The sequence below is a fragment of the Triturus cristatus genome, chromosome 10, assembly GCF_964204655.1.
Source record: "Triturus cristatus chromosome 10, aTriCri1.1, whole genome shotgun sequence".
In the NCBI taxonomy this organism is placed as follows: Eukaryota; Metazoa; Chordata; class Amphibia; order Caudata; family Salamandridae; genus Triturus; species Triturus cristatus.
The window spans coordinates 825,521,555-825,535,498 of record NC_140593.1 but is presented as its reverse complement, the minus strand read 5'-3'; positions in this window follow the sequence as shown (position 1 = coordinate 825,535,498).

Genomic DNA, 13,944 nt, shown 5'->3' with positions numbered 1-13,944 from the left:
AACATAAAAAAATTTCCATTTCTGACCATCTGGAGAAATTTCGACAGGTCCCGGGTCATCGTTTTTCATCAGAAAATGGATTTTTTGGACTGTAGATAAATTGATTCAAAATGTCATTTGGATTGTGCCTCATGTTGAATAACTCTTTTTAAAGCCTCAATGTGACCAAAATTGCCTTATTACAGACATTTTCTCCTATTCAGAAGCTTCTATTTCGGCCGATTTCAGGCATTACAGTGACTCTAATCACACTTGTTTTTGTTCCAAAGGTGATAATTTACATGGAATAATCATTTGCAGTCAAAAATTAAACATTAAAAAATTTCCATTTCTGACCATCTGGAGAAATTTCGACAGGTCACGGGTCATCGTTTTTCAACAGAAAATTGATTTTTTGGACTGTAGAAAAATTGATTCAAAATGTCTTTTGGAATGTGCCTCATGTTGAATAACTACTTTTTAAAGCCTCAATGTGACCAAAATTGCCATTATTACAGACATTTTCTACTATTCAGAAGCTTCTATTTCGACCAATTTCAGGCATTAAAGTGACTCTAAACACACTTGTTTTTGTTCCAAAAGTGATAATTTACATGGAATAGTCATTTGCAGTCAAAAAATTAAACATTAAAAAATTTACATTTCTGACCATCTGGAGAAATTTCGACAGGTCACGGGTCATCGTTTTTCATCAGAAAATTGATTTTTTGGACTGTAGAAAAATTGATTCAAAATGTCATTTGGAATGTGCCTCATGTTGAAGAACTACTTTTAAAGCCTCAATGTGACCAAAATTGCCTTATTACAGACATTTTCTCCAATTCAGAAGCTTCTATTTCGACCAATTTAAGGCATTACAGTGACTCTAAACACACTTGTTTTTGTTCCAAAAGTGATAATTTACATGGAATAGTCATTTGCAGTCAAAAAATTAAACATAAAAAAATTTCCATTTCTGACCATCTGGAGAAATTTCGACAGGTCCCGGGTCATCGTTTTTCATCAGAAAATGGATTTTTTGGACTGTAGATAAATTGATTCAAAATGTCATTTGGATTGTGCCTCATGTTGAATAACTCTTTTTAAAGCCTCAATGTGACCAAAATTGCCTTATTACAGACATTTTCTCCTATTCAGAAGCTTCTATTTCGGCCGATTTCAGGCATTACAGTGACTCTAATCACACTTGTTTTTGTTCCAAAGGTGATAATTTACATGGAATAATCATTTGCAGTCAAAAATTAAACATTAAAAAATTTCCATTTCTGACCATCTGGAGAAATTTCGACAGGTCACGGGTCATCGTTTTTCAACAGAAAATTGATTTTTTGGACTGTAGAAAAATTGATTCAAAATGTCTTTTGGAATGTGCCTCATGTTGAATAACTACTTTTTAAAGCCTCAATGTGACCAAAATTGCCATTATTACAGACATTTTCTACTATTCAGAAGCTTCTATTTCGACCAATTTCAGGCATTAAAGTGACTCTAAACACACTTGTTTTTGTTCCAAAAGTGATAATTTACATGGAATAGTCATTTGCAGTCAAAAAATTAAACATTAAAAAATTTACATTTCTGACCATCTGGAGAAATTTCGACAGGTCACGGGTCATCGTTTTTCATCAGAAAATTGATTTTTTGGACTGTAGAAAAATTGATTCAAAATGTCATTTGGAATGTGCCTCATGTTGAAGAACTACTTTTTAAAGCCTCAATGTGACCAAAATTGCCATTATTACAGACTTTTTCTCTTATTCAGAAGCTTCTATTTCGACCAATTTAAGGCATTACAGTGACTCTAAACACACTTGTTTTTGTTCCAAAAGTGATAATTTACATGGAATAGTCATTTGCAGTCAAAAAATTAAACATAAAAAAATTTCCATTTCTGACCATCTGGAGAAATTTCGACAGGTCCCGGGTCATCGTTTTTCATCAGAAAATGGATTTTTTGGACTGTAGAAAAATTGATTCAAAATGTCATTTGGATTGTGCCTCATGTTGAATAACTCTTTTTAAGGCCTCAATGTGACCAAAATTGCCTTATTACAGACATTTTCTCCTATTCAGAAGCTTCTATTTCGGCCTATTTCAGGCATTAAAGTGACTCTAAACACACTTGTTTTTGTTCCAAAGGTGATAATTTACATGGAATAATCATTTGCAGTCAAAAAATTAAACATTAAAAAATTTCCATTTCTGACCATCTGGAGAAATTTCGACAGGTCACGGGTCATCGTTTTTCAACAGAAAATTGATTTTTTGGACTGTAGAAAAATTGATTCAAAATATCTTTTGGAATGTGCCTCATGTTGAATAACTACTTTTTAAAGCCTCAATGTGACCAAAATTGCCATTATTACAGACATTTTCTACTATTCAGAAGCTTCTATTTCGACCAATTTCAGGCATTAAAGTGACTCTAAACACACTTGTTTTTGTTCCAAAAGTGATAATTTACATGGAATAGTCATTTGCAGTCAAAAAACGTAAACATTAAAAAATTTACATTTCTGACCATCTGGAGAAATTTCGACAGGTCACGGGTCATCGTTTTTCATCAGAAAATTGATTTTTTGGACTGTAGAAAAATTGATTCAAAATGTCATTTGGAATGTGCCTCATGTTGAAGAACTACTTTTTAAAGCCTCAATGTGACCAAAATTGCCATTATTACAGACTTTTTCTCCTATTCAGAAGCTTCTATTTCGACCAATTTAAGGCATTCCAGTGACTCTAAACACACTTGTTTTTGTTCCAAAAGTGATAATTTACATGGAATAGTCATTTGCAGTCAAAAAATTAAACATAAAAAAATTTCCATCTCTGACCATCTGGAGAAATTTCGACAGGTCACGGGTCATCGTTTTTCATCAGAAAATTGATTTTTTGGACTGTAGAAAAATTGATTCAAAATGTCATTTGGAATGTGCCTCATGTTGAAGAAATAATTTTTAAAGCCTCATGTGACCGAAATTGCCATTATTACAGACTTTTTCTCCTATTCAAAAGCTTCTATTTCGACCAATTTCCGGCATAAAAGTGACTCTAAACACACTTGTTTTTGTTCCAAAGGTGATAATTTACATGGAATAATCATTTGCAGTCAAAAAATTAAACATTAAAAAATTTCCATTTCTGACCATCTGGAGAAATTTCGACAGGTCACGGGTCATCGTTTTTCAACAGAAAATTGATTTTTTGGACTGTAGAAAAATTGATTCAAAATGTCTTTTGGAATGTGCCTCATGTTGAATAACTACTTTTTAAAGCCTCAATGTGACCAAAATTGCCATTATTACAGACATTTTCTACTATTCAGAAGCTTCTATTTCGACCAATTTCAGGCATTAAAGTGACTCTAAACACACTTGTTTTTGTTCCAAAAGTGATAATTTACATGGAATAGTCATTTGCAGTCAAAAAATTAAACATTAAAAAATTTCCATTTCTGACCATCTGGAGAAATTTCGACAGGTCACGGGTCATCGTTTTTCATCAGAAAATTGATTTTTTGGACTGTAGAAAAATTGATTCAAAATGTCATTTGGATTGTGCCTCATGTTGAATAACTACTTTTTAAAGCCTCAATGTGACCAAAATTGCCTTATTACAGACATTTTCTCCTATTCAGAAGCTTCTATTTCGACCAATTTAAGGCATTACGGTGACTCTAAACACACTTGTTTTTGTTCCAAAAGTGATAATTTACATGGAATAGTCATTTGCAGTCAAAAAATTAAACATAAAAAAATTTCCATTTCTGACCATCTGGAGGATTTTCGACAGGTCCCGGGTCATCGTTTTTCATCAGAAAATTGATTTTTTGGACTGTAGAAAAATTGATTCAAAATGTCATTTGGATTGTGCCTCATGTTGAATAACTACTTTTTAAAGCCTCAATGTGACCAAAATTGCCTTATTACAGACATTTTCTCCTATTCAGAAGCTTCTTTTTCGACCAATTTCAGGCATTAAAGTGACTCTAAACACACTTGTTTTTGTTCCAAAAGTGATAATTTACATGGAATAGTCATTTGCAGTCAAAAAATTAAACATAAAAAAATTTCCATTTCTGACCATCTGGAGAAATTTCGACAGGTCACGGGTCATCGTTTTTCATCAGAAAATTGATTTTTTGGACTGTAGAAAAATTGATTCAAAATGTCATTTGGAATGTGCCTCATGTTGAAGAACTACTTTTTAAAGCCTCAATGTGACCAAAATTGCCATTATTACAGACTTTTTCTCTTATTCAGAAGCTTCTATTTCGACCAATTTAAGGCATTACAGTGACTCTAAACACACTTGTTTTTGTTCCAAAAGTGATAATTTACATGGAATAGTCATTTGCAGTCAAAACATTAAACATAAAAAAATTTCCATTTCTGACCATCTGGAGAAATTTCGACAGGTCCCGGGTCATCGTTTTTCATCAGAAAATTGATTTTTTGGACTGTAGAAAAATTGATTCAAAATGTCATTTGGATTGTGCCTCATGTTGAATAACTCTTTTTAAAGCCTCAATGTGACCAAAATTGCCTTTTTACAGACATTTTCTCCTATTCAGAAGCTTCTATTTCGGCCTATTTCAGGCATGAAAGTGACTCTAAACACACTTGTTTTTGTTCCAAAGGTGATAATTTACATGGAATAATCATTTGCAGTCAAAAAATTAAACATTAAAAAATTTCCATTTCTGACCATCTGGAGAAATTTCGACAGGTCACGGGTCATCGTTTTTCAACAGAAAATTGATTTTTTGGACTGTAGAAAAATTGATTCAAAATGTCTTTTGGAATGTGCCTCATGTTGAATAACTACTTTTTAAAGCCTCAATGTGACCAAAATTGCCATTATTACAGACATTTTCTACTATTCAGAAGCTTCTATTTCGACCAATTTCAGGCATTAAAGTGACTCTAAACACACTTGTTTTTGTTCCAAAAGTGATAATTTACATGGAAGAGTCATTTGCAGTCAAAAAATTAAACATTAAAAAATTTACATTTCTGACCATCTGGAGAAATTTCGACAGGTCACGGGTCATCTTTTTTCATCAGAAAATTGATTTTTTGGACTGTAGAAAAATTGATTCAAAATGTCATTTGGAATGTGCCTCATGTTGAAGAACTACTTTTTAAAGCCTCAATGTGACCAAAATTGCCATTATTACAGACTTTTTCTCCTATTCAGAAGCTTCTATTTCGACCAATTTAAGGCATTACAGTGACTCTAAACACACGTGTTTTTGTTCCAAAAGTGATAATTTACATGGAATAGTCATTTGCAGTCAAAACATTAAACATAAAAAAAATTCCATTTCTGACCATCTGGAGGATTTTCGACAGGTCCCGGGTCATCGTTTTTCATCAGAAAATTGATTTTTTGGACTGTAGAAAAATTGATTCAAAATGTCATTTGGATTGTGCCTCATGTTGAATAACTCTTTTTAAGGCCTCAATGTGACCAAAATTGCCTTATTACAGACATTTTCTCCTATTCAGAAGCTTCTATTTCGGCCTATTTCAGGCATTAAAGTGACTCTAAACACACTTGTTTTTGTTCCAAAGGTGATAATTTACATGGAATAATCATTTGCAGTCAAAAAATTAAACATTAAAAAATTTCCATTTCTGACCATCTGGAGAAATTTCGACAGGTCACGGGTCATCGTTTTTCAACAGAAAATTGATTTTTTGGACTGTAGAAAAATTGATTCAAAATGTCTTTTGGAATGTGCCTCATGTTGAATAACTACTTTTTAAAGCCTCAATGTGACCAAAATTGCCATTATTACAGACATTTTCTACTATTCAGAAGCTTCTATTTCGACCAATTTCAGGCATTAAAGTGACTCTAAACACACTTGTTTTTGTTCCAAAAGTGATAATTTACATGGAATAGTCATTTGCAGTCAAAAAACTTAAACATTAAAAAATTTACATTTCTGACCATCTGGAGAAATTTCGACAGGTCACGGGTCATCGTTTTTCATCCGAAAATTGATTTTTTGGACTGTAGAAAAATTGATTCAAAATGTCATTTGGAATGTGCCTCATGTTGAAGAACTACTTTTTAAAGCCTCAATGTGACCAAAATTGCCATTATTACAGACTTTTTCTCCTATTCAGAAGCTTCTATTTCGACCAATTTAAGGCATTCCAGTGACTCTAAACACACTTGTTTTTGTTCCAAAAGTGATAATTTACATGGAATAGTCATTTGCAGTCAAAAAATTAAACATAAAAAAATTTCCATCTCTGACCATCTGGAGAAATTTCGACAGGTCACGGGTCATCGTTTTTCATCAGAAAATTGATTTTTTGGACTGTAGAAAAATTGATTCAAAATGTCATTTGGAATGTGCCTCATGTTGAAGAAATAATTTTTAAAGCCTCATGTGACCGAAATTGCCATTATTACAGACTTTTTCTCCTATTCAAAAGCTTCTATTTCGACCAATTTCCGGCATAAAAGTGACTCTAAACACACTTGTTTTTGTTCCAAAGGTGATAATTTACATGGAATAATCATTTGCAGTCAAAAAATTAAACATTAAAAAATTTCCATTTCTGACCATCTGGAGAAATTTCGACAGGTCACGGGTCATCGTTTTTCAACAGAAAATTGATTTTTTGGACTGTAGAAAAATTGATTCAAAATGTCTTTTGGAATGTGCCTCATGTTGAATAACTACTTTTTAAAGCCTCAATGTGAACAAAATTGCCATTATTACAGACATTTTCTACTATTCAGAAGCTTCTATTTCGACCAATTTCAGGCATTAAAGTGACTCTAAACACACTTGTTTTTGTTCCAAAAGTGATAATTTACATGGAATAGTCATTTGCAGTCAAAAAATTAAACATAAAAAAATTTCCATTTCTGACCATCTGGAGAAATTTCGACAGGTCACGGGTCATCGTTTTTCATCAGAAAATTGATTTTTTGGACTGTAGAAAAATTGATTCAAAATGTCATTTGGATTGTGCCTCATGTTGAATAACTACTTTTTAAAGCCTCAATGTGACCAAAATTGCCTTATTACAGACATTTTCTCCTATTCAGAAGCTTCTTTTTCGACCAATTTCAGGCATTAAAGTGACTCTAAACACACTTGTTTTTGTTCCAAAAGTGATAATTTACATGGAATAGTCATTTGCAGTCAAAAAATTAAACATAAAAAAATTTCCATTTCTGACCATCTGGAGAAATTTCGACAGGTCCCGGGTCATCGTTTTTCATCAGAAAATTGATTTTTTGGACTGTAGAAAAATTGATTCAAAATGTCATTTGGATTGTGCCTCATGTTGAATAACTCTTTTTAAAGCCTCAATGTGACCAAAATTGCCTTATTACAGACATTTTCTCCTATTCAGAAGCTTCTATTTCGGCCTATTTCAGGCATGAAAGTGACTCTAAACACACTTGTTTTTGTTCCAAAGGTGATAATTTACATGGAATAATCATTTGCAGTCAAAAAATTAAACATTAAAAAATTTCCATTTCTGACCATCTGGAGAAATTTCGACAGGTCACGGGTCATCGTTTTTCAACAGAAAATTGATTTTTTGGACTGTAGAAAAATTGATTCAAAATGTCTTTTGGAATGTGCCTCATGTTGAATAACTACTTTTTAAAGCCTCAATGTGACCAAAATTGCCATTATTACAGACATTTTCTACTATTCAGAAGCTTCTATTTCGGCCTATTTCAGGCATGAAAGTGACTCTAAACACACTTGTTTTTGTTCCAAAAGTGATAATTTACATTGAATAGTCATTTGCAGTCAAAAAATTAAACATTAAAAAATTTACATTTCTGACCATCTGGAGAAATTTCGACAGGTCACGGGTCATCGTTTTTCATCAGAAAATTGATTTTTTGGACTGTAGAAAAATTGATTCAAAATGTCATTTGGAATGTGCCTCATGTTGAAGAACTACTTTTTAAAGCCTCAATGTGACCAAAATTGCCATTATTACAGACTTTTTCTCTTATTCAGAAGCTTCTATTTCAACCAATTTAAGGCATTACAGTGACTCTAAACACACTTGTTTTTGTTCCAAAAGTGATAATTTACATGGAATAGTCATTTGCAGTCAAAAAATTAAACATAAAAAAATTTCCATTTCTGACCATCTGGAGAAATTTCGACAGGTCCCGGGTCATCGTTTTTCATCAGAAAATTGATTTTTTGGACTGTAGAAAAATTGATTCAAAATGTCATTTGGATTGTGCCTCATGTTGAATAACTCTTTTTAAAGCCTCAATGTGACCAAAATTGCCTTATTACAGACATTTTCTCCTATTCAGAAGCTTCTATTTCGGCCTATTTCAGGCATGAAAGTGACTCTAAACACACTTGTTTTTGTTCCAAAGGTGATAATTTACATGGAATAATCATTTGCAGTCAAAAAATTAAACATTAAAAAATTTCCATTTCTGACCATCTGGAGAAATTTCGACAGGTCACGGGTCATCGTTTTTCAACAGAAAATTGATTTTTTGGACTGTAGAAAAATTGATTCAAAATGTCTTTTGGAATGTGCCTCATGTTGAATAACTAATTTTTAAAGCCTCAATGTGACCAAAATTGCCATTATTACAGACATTTTCTACTATTCAGAAGCTTCTATTTCGACCAATTTCAGGCATTAAAGTGACTCTAAACACACTTGTTTTTGTTCCAAAAGTGATAATTTACATGGAATAGTCATTTGCAGTCAAAAAATTAAACATTAAAAAATTTACATTTCTGACCATCTGGAGAAATTTCGACAGGTCACGGGTCATCTTTTTTCATCAGAAAATTGATTTTTTGGACTGTAGAAAAATTGATTCATAATGTCATTTGGAATGTGCCTCATGTTGAAGAACTACTTTTTAAAGCCTCAATGTGACCAAAATTGCCATTATTACAGACTTTTTCTCCTATTCAGAAGCTTCTATTTCGACCAATTTAAGGCATTACAGTGACTCTAAACACACGTGTTTTTGTTCCAAAAGTGATAATTTACATGGAATAGTCATTTGCAGTCAAAACATTAAACATAAAAAAAATTCCATTTCTGACCATCTGGAGGATTTTCGACAGGTCCCGGGTCATCGTTTTTCATCAGAAAATTGATTTTTTGGACTGTAGAAAAATTGATTCAAAATGTCATTTGGATTGTGCCTCATGTTGAATAACTCTTTTTAAGGCCTCAATGTGACCAAAATTGCCTTATTACAGACATTTTCTTCTATTCAGAAGCTTCTATTTCGGCCTATTTCAGGCATTAAAGTGACTCTAAACACACTTGTTTTTGTTCCAAAAGTGATAATTTACATGGAATAGTCATTTGCAGTCAAAAAACTTAAACATTAAAAAATTTACATTTCTGACCATCTGGAGAAATTTCGACAGGTCACGGGTCATCGTTTTTCATCAGAAAATTGATTTTTTGGACTGTAGAAAAATTGATTCAAAATGTCATTTGGAATGTGCCTCATGTTGAAGAACTACTTTTTAAAGCCTCAATGTGACCAAAATTGCCATTATTACAGACTTTTTCTCCTATTCAGAAGCTTCTATTTCGACCAATTTAAGGCATTCCAGTGACTCTAAACACACTTGTTTTTGTTCCAAAAGTGATAATTTACATGGAATAGTCATTTGCAGTCAAAAAATTAAACATAAAAAAATTTCCATCTCTGACCATCTGGAGAAATTTCGACAGGTCACGGGTCATCGTTTTTCATCAGAAAATTGATTTTTTGGACTGTAGAAAAATTGATTCAAAATGTCATTTGGAATGTGCCTCATGTTGAAGAAATAATTTTTAAAGCCTCATGTGACCGAAATTGCCATTATTACAGACTTTTTCTCCTATTCAAAAGCTTCTATTTCGACCAATTTCCGGCATAAAAGTGACTCTAAACACACTTGTTTTTGTTCCAAAGGTGATAATTTACATGGAATAATCATTTGCAGTCAAAAAATTAAACATTAAAAAATTTCCATTTCGGACCATCTGGAGAAATTTCGACAGGTCACGGGTCATCGTTTTTCATCAGAAAATTGATTTTTTGGACTGTAGAAAAATTGATTCAAAATGTCATTTGGAATGTGCCTCATGTTGAAGAACTACTTTTTAAAGCCTCAATGTGACCAAAATTGCCATTATTACAGACTTTTTCTCCTATTCAGAAGCTTCTATTTCAACCAATTTAAGGCATTACAGTGACTCTAAACACACTTGTTTTTGTTCCAAAAGTGATAATTTACATGGAATAGTCATTTGCAGTCAAAAAATTAAACATAAAAAAATTTCCATTTCTGACCATCTGGAGAAATTTCGACAGGTCCCGGGTCATCGTTTTTCATCAGAAAATGGATTTTTTGGACTGTAGAAAAATTGATTCAAAATGTCATTTGGATTGTGCCTCATGTTGAATAACTCTTTTTAAAGCCTCAATGTGACCAAAATTGCCTTATTACAGACATTTTCTCCTATTCAGAAGCTTCTATTTCGGCCTATTTCAGGCATTAAAGTGACTCTAAACACACTTGTTTTTGTTCCAAAGGTGATAATTTACATGGAATAATCATTTGCAGTCAAAAAATTAAACATAAAATTTTTTCCATTTCTGACCATCTGGAGGATTTTCGACAGGTCCCGGGTCATCGTTTTTCATCAGAAAATTGATTTTTTGGACTGTAGAAAAATTGATTCAAAATGTCATTTGGATTGTGCCTCATGTTGAATAACTACTTTTTAAAGCCTCAATGTGACCAAAATTGCCTTATTACAGACATTTTCTCTTATTCAGAAGCTTCTATTTCGACCAATTTCAGGCATTAAAGTGACTCTAAACACACTTGTTTTTGTTCCAAAAGTGATAATTTACATGGAATAGTCATTTGCAGTCAAAAAATTAAACATAAAAAAATTTCCATTTCTGACCATCTGGAGAAATTTCGACAGGTCCCGGGTCATCGTTTTTCATCAGAAAATGGATTTTTTGGACTGTAGAAAAATTGATTCAAAATGTCATTTGGATTGTGCCTCATGTTGAATAACTCTTTTTAAGGCCTCAATGTGACCAAAATTGCCTTATTACAGACATTTTCTCCTATTCAGAAGCTTCTATTTCGGCCTATTTCAGGCATTAAAGTGACTCTAAACACACTTGTTTTTGTTCCAAAAGTGATAATTTACATGGAATAGTCATTTGCAGTCAAAAAATTAAACATTAAAAAATTTACATTTCTGACCATCTGGAGAAATTTCGACAGGTCACGGGTCATCGTTTTTCATCAGAAAATTGATTTTTTGGACTGTAGAAAAATTGATTCAAAATGTCATTTGGAATGTGCCTCATGTTGAAGAACTACTTTTTAAAGCCTCAATGTGACCAAAATTGCCATTATTACAGACATTTTCTACTATTCAGAAGCTTCTATTTCGACCAATTTCAGGCATTAAAGTGACTCTAAACACACTTGTTTTTGTTCCAAAAGTGATAATTTACATGGAATAGTCATTTGCAGTCAAAAAACGTAAACATTAAAAAATTTACATTTCTGACCATCTGGAGAAATTTCGACAGGTCACGGGTCATCGTTTTTCATCAGAAAATTGATTTTTTGGACTGTAGAAAAATTGATTCAAAATGTCATTTGGAATGTGCCTCATGTTGAAGAACTACTTTTTAAAGCCTCAATGTGACCAAAATTGCCATTATTACAGACTTTTTCTCCTATTCAGAAGCTTCTATTTCGACCAATTTAAGGCATTCCAGTGACTCTAAACACACTTGTTTTTGTTCCAAAAGTGATAATTTACATGGAATAGTCATTTGCAGTCAAAAAATTAAACATTAAAAAATTTCCATTTCTGACCATCTGGAGAAATTTCGACAGGTCACGGGTCATCGTTTTTCATCAGAAAATTGATTTTTTGGACTGTAGAAAAATTGATTCAAAATGTCATTTGGATTGTGCCTCATGTTGAATAACTACTTTTTAAAGCCTCAATGTGACCAAAATTGCCTTATTACAGACATTTTCTCCTATTCAGAAGCTTCTATTTCGACCAATTTAAGGCATTACGGTGACTCTAAACACACTTGTTTTTGTTCCAAAAGTGATAATTTACATGGAATAGTCATTTGCAGTCAAAAAATTAAACATAAAAAAATTTCCATTTCTGACCATCTGGAGGATTTTCGACAGGTCCCGGGTCATCGTTTTTCATCAGAAAATTGATTTTTTGGACTGTAGAAAAATTGATTCAAAATGTCATTTGGATTGTGCCTCATGTTGAATAACTACTTTTTAAAGCCTCAATGTGACCAAAATTGCCTTATTACAGACATTTTCTCCTATTCAGAAGCTTCTTTTTCGACCAATTTCAGGCATTAAAGTGACTCTAAACACACTTGTTTTTGTTCCAAAAGTGATAATTTACATGGAATAGTCATTTGCAGTCAAAAAATTAAACATAAAAAAATTTCCATTTCTGACCATCTGGAGAAATTTCGACAGGTCACGGGTCATCGTTTTTCATCAGAAAATTGATTTTTTGGACTGTAGAAAAATTGATTCAAAATGTCATTTGGAATGTGCCTCATGTTGAAGAACTACTTTTTAAAGCCTCAATGTGACCAAAATTGCCATTATTACAGACTTTTTCTCTTATTCAGAAGCTTCTATTTCGACCAATTTAAGGCATTACAGTGACTCTAAACACACTTGTTTTTGTTCCAAAAGTGATAATTTACATGGAATAGTCATTTGCAGTCAAAACATTAAACATAAAAAAATTTCCATTTCTGACCATCTGGAGAAATTTCGACAGGTCCCGGGTCATCGTTTTTCATCAGAAAATTGATTTTTTGGACTGTAGAAAAATTGATTCAAAATGTCATTTGGATTGTGCCTCATGTTGAATAACTCTTTTTAAAGCCTCAATGTGACCAAAATTGCCTTTTTACAGACATTTTCTCCTATTCAGAAGCTTCTATTTCGGCCTATTTCAGGCATGAAAGTGACTCTAAACACACTTGTTTTTGTTCCAAAGGTGATAATTTACATGGAATAATCATTTGCAGTCAAAAAATTAAACATTAAAAAATTTCCATTTCTGACCATCTGGAGAAATTTCGACAGGTCACGGGTCATCGTTTTTCAACAGAAAATTGATTTTTTGGACTGTAGAAAAATTGATTCAAAATGTCTTTTGGAATGTGCCTCATGTTGAATAACTACTTTTTAAAGCCTCAATGTGACCAAAATTGCCATTATTACAGACATTTTCTACTATTCAGAAGCTTCTATTTCGACCAATTTCAGGCATTAAAGTGACTCTAAACACACTTGTTTTTGTTCCAAAAGTGATAATTTACATGGAATAGTCATTTGCAGTCAAAAAATTAAACATTAAAAAATTTACATTTCTGACCATCTGGAGAAATTTCGACAGGTCACGGGTCATCTTTTTTCATCAGAAAATTGATTTTTTGGACTGTAGAAAAATTGATTCAAAATGTCATTTGGAATGTGCCTCATGTTGAAGAACTACTTTTTAAAGCCTCAATGTGACCAAAATTGCCATTATTACAGACTTTTTCTCCTATTCAGAAGCTTCTATTTCGACCAATTTAAGGCATTACAGTGACTCTAAACACACGTGTTTTTGTTCCAAAAGTGATAATTTACATGGAATAGTCATTTGCAGTCAAAACATTAAACATAAAAAAAATTCCATTTCTGACCATCTGGAGGATTTTCGACAGGTCCCGGGTCATCGTTTTTCATCAGAAAATTGATTTTTTGGACTGTAGAAAAATTGATTCAAAATGTCATTTGGATTGTGCCTCATGTTGAATAACTCTTTTTAAGGCCTCAATGTGACCAAAATTGCCTTATTACAGACATTTTCTCCTATTCAG